Genomic DNA, 7,508 nt, shown 5'->3' with positions numbered 1-7,508 from the left:
AATGGCATGAGGCACCATTTCTCCCCGGTCACCGCATTTTGGCTACCTACCCTGCCTAGGAGCTAGTGGGCCAGCAGCATCTCCCCTGCCCTGGCCAAGGACAAGCAGGATGGGGATGGGTACCAAGCGGTCCGTCGTCCCTACTAGTGCTCAGAGCCAGCAGGGAAGAGCAGAGGTGCACACCACCAGAGGACTTGGTACCACTGGTTTCACCCACCAACACCATGCCTGGTGTCAGAAACAACCACCGGCACGTGTTGTTCCCAGGGCACCAAAGCCCTGCTATCCCATCTGTCCAGCCCCTGCCTGCACTTCATGCTCTTTGAAAAGAGATGGGGTAGTGGTCTGCTTGGGGGGAGGGGCGAGGCATGGAAGAGGAAGGCAGGAGGGAGAGGAAGGGCAGCAGTGCAGGCAGAGGCTGTCCCGGCAGCACACCGGCAGCCCGTTTAAGCCAGGCAGTATTTTGGTGGCAGCCCTGCCTTTCCCTCCCAGGCTGATGTCATGCTTTAGTAAGTTTGAGGCAGAGTCACATGGCAGCTTCTGAGGTCAGCGCCTGGGGTGGCTTTGTTGTCTGCCTGCCTGCCTGCCTGCCCTGGGCTCCTGCCTGCCCTGGGCTCCTGCCTGCGCCCAGAGCTGAGCCGGCGGTGGGCGACCCTGCCGGGGTTGCCCTCTGAGCAGAGCGTCTTGGTGATACCCACAGCTGGCACGGCGTTGGGAGCCATCGCTTCGGTGGGGCTGACATCCCAGACAGTGGGACATCCTCATGTCCGTCCATCTGCCCCCACAAAGGACATTGCCCCCCATCCCTGCAGGTCAGGGGGGATACAGGAGAAGGAGGTGGAGGAAGAGGGTGTGACGGGGGCACTCTAATCTCTGCATGTGATCTAACCAGGCTGGAAGGGGGTTGAAGAACAATTAACAATCCTCCAGCTCAACTGCTGTTTCCCGAAATAGCTCTGGCAGGAGGAGGAGGGCGGACAGGCTGGCAGACAAAGGTGGCCTCTCAGCCAGCGAGCTGCAGCCAGCGGCACGGCCGGCAAGCCGGCGGCGAAGGCAGCCCCAGAGGCCGAGCAGCGGGGAGCCCGCGGCCCCACCTGGAAAGGAAGACAATGCGAGATAAAAGCAGCTTGGGGCAGGAAGCAGCTTGTGGTACAAATAATAATTGCAGAGGGCTGCGCACACCACCGGGTTTTTTGGCGGCACTGAAATTCGCCTTCGACGGCTGGCAGAGGACATCGGCGCCAGGAAGCTCATCAGGGATTCGTGCGGCTGCATCTTGGCCCGGGGCAGCGTGGGCTGCTGGGGCTGTGTGCCGGCTGCCTGCATCCCCAGCCACAGCGGCAAAAGCCGGGGCAGGGTCCTCCCATCCCCTCCAGCTGCAGCCCACGCTGTGGCGGCGTGGCCGGGGGCCGTACCGGCACTGCCATCTGGCACACAGCGCAGCCGCCCCGACCTGCGGCGGTGGGGCTGAGGATGTGGTTAGCAAGATCCTGTTTCAACAGCAGTGCCTGTCCCGGTCCCCACCTCCCCACCAGTCCCTCGCTGTCACCAAATGTGCAGGCCACAGTGGGGAAGCCAGCTGCAGCAAAGAGGTGTGAACCCGCTGGGTAGGATGGTGAAATTAGGGTCTACTCAAAGCGCAGGCTGAGTTCATCCATCACTTCTTTTGGCTGTCCTGGAACCACTGCAGTGCATCGTCCCCTCTCTCTTGTATTTGCACCCGGATTCATGAGTTAGACCCTTCCTGGGAAGAAGATGGGAACGAAACAGCCAGACCTCCCACCCCCACCAGTGGGGTTAGGGCAAAAGCTTTTGCACCAACAGCTGCCTGCAGCAAAAACAGAGCTTCAGGACAGCCAAAGCCCCAGGGAGATGCAGGGGCGTCCCCAGAGGTTGCTGACAGACATCAAACAGGACAGGGAGGAACATTTCCACACGTGGATTCATCCTCAGCCCGAGTTCATTTCTAGATGGGAGTAACAAACATCCGAATTGTGAGGGACCTACACAGGGCTCAGGAGGAGGAGGAGGACAAGGCTTGTTTGGGGTGGTTGGGTGCTTTTTTTCTTCAGAAAAATCGTTGATTCACATGGATGCAGTATGGACCTGCCACAATCAGACACTGGTAACTAATCCTGTGGGGTTCCCAACTGCTCTGGTTTATCCATGCTTGGAGATAATGTCAGAAGAACTGGGAAATATCCCAAAACACAGCCAAGAACGCTAACCACTAATCACTGCCGAATGAAAACCAAACACAACACGCAAGCAAAACAAATACAAACAAATCAATACAAGCCTAAACCCAAAGAAGAGGAAGCAGCTCCCTCGGCTTCTGAGAGTGCTGAGACACCCACCCCTGAAACCACAGCGGGGTGTGAGCCAGCAGCACAGCCTCGTACTAGAAAGCAAAGGGTTTTTCCAGGGTTAAAACCCCCCTTCCCATCGACAAAGATGATAGTGTAGATAACCCAGGCAGGCAGGGCTCCCTCCTACATGTCTTTTTTTTTTTTTTTTTTTTTTTTTTTTCCATCGGTGACCTGGGATGCCCCCTTTTCCCACTGCACAAATGATTTAAAATTTCCCTTCCCTTACTCTGAGCCACTAGCTTGGGATTTCCCTCCCCTGCCTTGGAGACCCGTGACCTGAACCCATCAGAAATCCTGCCCATCACAAATCTTGCTACTCCTCCAGCAGCCTCTCCAAACACACAGAAGGGGCGGTAGAAAAATCCTACTGCCAGCTATCAGCCTCTTCAGGCAGCCATTTCCCTTGGAAAAATGTGGCCCCACATCTTTCAGTGTTTTATGGAACTGGTTTTGGCTTCCTGGGGAAAAAACTGCATGTATTTGTCAGGGGTTTCCTATCAGACAACCCTTCTATTGTAGTTCACCTTCCTGTATATTTTTTTTTCCCTTTCTGATATGCCTGCAATGGGTCTTGTGCCACTTGTGCCACCAAAGACGGAGGCTGCCTTGTGTCCAGGGGGGAAAGAAGCAGGACAGCCCTGGGATGCAGCCAGCAGACAACCCTCTGGCTGCCCAGCAAAGCTCATGCTTTTCGCTGGAGCAATTTGCTCCCCAGCAAACTGCTAACGAAGGCGGCAGCCTCGGTGGTGTTCACCTGCAGCCCAGCACGGGGTTCAGCATCTCAAATTAATCGTGCAAACTCCGCACGGAGCCAACTGAAGTCACAGTTCAGCAAACCTTGAGGCAGATTGCCTGCCCAAAGGAGTCTCAGCCTAATTATTATTTTTTTTTTTCTCTCCCTGTATCTCAATGTCACCTTCCTTTTAGCCGGCGGGCAAATGACAACTGCAGCCCTCTGCACATCCCAAAGCACAGATGTGTCCTCTGTGCAAGTGCTTCCTGCTTAGGCGTGATGGGGAAGCTGTACAATGATGCTCCAGAGCCATGGAGCCATTATCCTAGGAGAGGCTGCCTGCTCCGCTCCTGGCTGACAAAAGGGGGGACCGGGGTCCTTGGGACTTGCCAGCAAATCACACCACACGCAGTGTTTACTAAAAGTCCAAAGGCATGCCAGGAGGCAACCTTGAGTCCTCCGAATAGCAACCACCCACGAGAGCAGCAAGGGCAGATCAAATCCTCTCTGTGTCAAATCCCTCCTCCCACCATCAAGGGAAACTGCAAAATAAAACATCTGTGCATGCCAGCAGGCCTCACCTCCCCCTGCTCCTTCAGATCTGCGCTCCTCCCCTCATGTAGGGATCTTCCTTTGGCCACCTCGTCCTTCACCTGGTTTGTGGGGCTGACTATGTGATGGGGCCCAGAGCCCTGGCGAGGTCATCCCTGGACACGGGGATAATGAGGAAGGTTACGGGGAAAGGCTGCTGGAGAAAAGTTCCTTCTAATTTCACCCACTTAAGAGAGTAACAAGGACTCTGGCAGTTCAGCACCTCGCTGCTCATGTCGTTTAACCTCTTTCTGGGTCTGGGTAAGCGCTCAGCATCCTTGGCATCCTGTAGCAGGCAGTCCCAGAGGTACACCCTGCAGAGAGTAATGCCACTTTTGCTCAATTTAATTTCTTGTTTTCATCTCCATTAAATAACTGATTGCTCATGCACCACAAAGAGGAAAATTAATTCTCTCCAGAACATCCCGTATTCTGAATAGTCATCCTGCATCCTACCATGAATTATCACCTTGCATTTGCTTATTTATTCCATACTTGATTGCATTTTTACCATTTTTGTCCAGTTGCCCAGTCAGGGTTTGCAGTTTCTGCTGCACACAGGCCTTGCACTGTTACAAACCCACCCAAGGGTACAGCTACGACATGAACCCAGACCTCGTTAGACAACGAAAGCCCACAAGAGACAGCAACAGGAGGAAAGCCACAACCACAGGAGAAGCTTCATTCAGGCTTTGCTCCTTCCCAGACAACTGCAAGCCCAAGGAAACCCATTCCATTGGCTCCGGCACGTGGGACCAGGAGCATCCAGCATCCAAGCTGCCTTCTTAGCAAGGAGCAGTCACCTCTCGGAATCTTTTTCTTTTAACACCTCACAGCTGCTGCCGTCGGGTCACCATGCTATCACAAGGCTGAGGCCTCCTGTCCTCTTCCTCCTCTGTGCTTCACAGTGAAGTCCCCACAGATTTGTAAAAACAAGGCTCAGGAAGCCAGTTACAAGCGCAGAGGGGCCATGAGTGGGCAGGATTTGATGGAAACCCTCAGGGTTTGGTGTAAAACCTCGCTGCCCACCACAGCACTGAAGATTTAGCTACAGGCTAATGTTTTGCATCAAGTTATCACTGCTTTAATCCTCCTCTTACAGCCACCACTGAAAATCTTCAGCAACTTCCACCAAAAATGCAAACAAGGAGGAAAAACACCAAAGCATCTGAAACCCATTTGCTTTATCACTTCTTTAACTGTAAAACTTTTTCTGGGGAAAAAAAAAATCCCCTATACTTCTACAAATCCAAATTCAAACCAATCCAGCTTTTTCCCTGAGAGGAAAAGTCATATCTTCCACACCAAATGCATATTCTTAACACCAGGCTAGTATGGGATCACATGCACACCGCTGTGCGTGTACACACATGCCACAAAAATTTTCCTGATAAAAGTTTCAGTGAGCCCAGTTCTTCCCTGCAGACAGTTGGGATTTTGATGAGTTGGCGCTTTTTGGCGCTGAAGTGTTTAATCAGATCTTTCCTGACCAGTTCTGCAGCTGTGTGCCATGCACCGAGCACTCCTCTTCCAGGGAGGAATCGGTTAGCCGAGCATGCTGAAAAGCTACCGAAACACTCATCACTGCTTCCAAACCAAAAATCAGAGCTTTCCACAAGAAACGGCAAAAATGCTCCCTTTCTAAAAAATACAGAGCAGCACGGCTGGAGCGGCTTTCATATGAAAATCTAAATGATTTACTACATCGTGTAAATTGATTTCCAGCATCAAAGAAAAGGCTGTTTTATTCCTGGAAAGTCTACAGCTTCCCTACATTTTGGTAGCACCTCCTTACTTTCAGCCCTCAACAGCTCTACGAAGCTTTACACTTTTTTGCAAATGCATTAAAAAACCAAAACAGTTTCAATTAAGTGAATAAAGTGTTCACATAATTTATTAAAGGTTTTCTGAAATTCCTAGCTAGTAACTCTAAGAGGCTATGGGAGCTTTTCCCTTTTTCATTCCCAGCACAGTGAAGGTTTCAGGGGATGTTTGGCAAGAGTGAGCTGAACCGTGCAGCCTCGGTGCACCGAAAGGAGAGCACTGCATATTGTCACAACAGACTTTCACAAATGTTTGAACAAATCTAACCCCGATACCCTTCAGCACACTGCTCAGAATACACCACATCTTTAAGCACCCCAACGACTACAACTAAATCCCTCAGAGGCTTCAAACACAGAGCAACAAAGCTACGACATTCAGAGGCGTGTCCCCGCTGAGGGTGCACGTTTGGACAGGTGAGTTACAGTGTCCTGCACTTTGCAGAACAACCCACCACCTCCAAGTCCATCTGCGATACATGAATCGTTAAGGCACAGCACATTGGGAAACGCTGTCCCTGCAGAGCACAGCAGCACCCGAAGGAAAGCCAGCATGGGTACCCAGTAAATACCAGGCCTTTGCTGGGATGTTGTTGGCAGGAGGAAACAGAACCACTGAGCAGCTCCAGCCCAACCTAAGCTCTCCTTCCCCTGCATGGAAACACGCTGGTTTCTCTATCCCAGCAAGAAATCCAAAGCTGTCAGAGCAGGAGACAAGGACTGCAGCAGAGAGTGGGAAACAGCAGTAATGGGGAAGGTGGGAACTCCGAAGGGTATGAAGCACAGGTGAAAATCATGAGAGGATCATGAGTTTCTGGACAGTACAAGGACTTTGGGGAACAGGGGCAGACAAACTGGCCGAGTGGCTCTTTGGCATTCTGTTTTTTCTTAGAGGGAACCCACCGTGCTCAGCACAGCGTGTTTGGCAGGGATGCCCCCCAAAACCTGGTGTGGGAAACAAGCCATCCAAGGTGCAGCAAGGAAGGGCCAGCAAACACAAGCCCTAAAGCTGCTGCCTGTTGCACCACAGCTGGCAAGCTACGGGTTCCCAGGCGTGGAGCTGGCCGGAGCAGGAGGCGGCTTTCTCACCCCGCAAACTGCAGAAACCGGTTTTACATGTGCCACAGCCTTCCCACCCCACACTCAGTGAGTAAAGCTGCTGCGATCGCAAAACCGAGGTATCCAGTTCACATGCTGAAGAAGCATCTCTGCAAATGGGTTTTGAGCCTGTTCCCTCAGCGAGCCGGCGCTGCCTTTGCTAGGGATGCTGGACCACAGCCACATTCGGGAAGCACAGGCAGGGACATGCACTTCGGTCAAGGGAGCAAAGATCTGGGGGATTACTCCTGGCCAAGCCTCCGCAAAACCAACAGGCACTGCCTGTCCCGTGGGAGTAACGCAGGGATCCCCCCCGCGGAGCGCTGCACCGGCAGCTCGGCCGTGCCAAGTGGGAACGTGCCAAATGCCGCACAGGCACCAGTCCTCTCCTGCCAGGTTTCCCAAGCCCAGGGCTGTCTGTGCTCGCAGCTGGGAGAGGCTACTAAGGAGCCCAGAGATGTAAGAGAGCAGGGAGCGAGGGAACCGGGGGTCCTCGCCCTGGAATGGACAAAAGCCAGGAGGCAACGGGCTGCTCCGGCCCCGCCGAGGGAGGGGGAAGGAAGCGGCGCCCGCGGGTCCCCCGGGCAGGAAGGGCAGCTGGGCAGGGCAGCCCGCCTGTCGCTCTCCCCTTCTTGCTCCCCTCCCCGGACGGGACGCCGGTCCAGCAGCCGGGCCGGGCCGCGCCTCCTCAGCGCCGAGAAGCCGGCACGTCGGGGACAGGGCGGCAAGGGCTGAGGGGACACCCTGCCACCGCAGTGCTGCAGGGCCCAGCGGGCCGCCGGCTCCTCGCCCCTGGGAAAAACCCTCAGGAAGAGCCAGGACGGTCCCACACCCCATGGCGGGGCCGACCCCCGCCCGGCACCGGCCCGGGGGCATGGACCGGCCCCCGGCACC

Source organism: Falco naumanni, chromosome 11, assembly GCF_017639655.2.
Source record: "Falco naumanni isolate bFalNau1 chromosome 11, bFalNau1.pat, whole genome shotgun sequence".
In the NCBI taxonomy this organism is placed as follows: Eukaryota; Metazoa; Chordata; class Aves; order Falconiformes; family Falconidae; genus Falco; species Falco naumanni.
The sequence above is the reverse complement of the archived record's forward strand: the minus strand, read 5'-3'. Positions refer to the sequence as shown.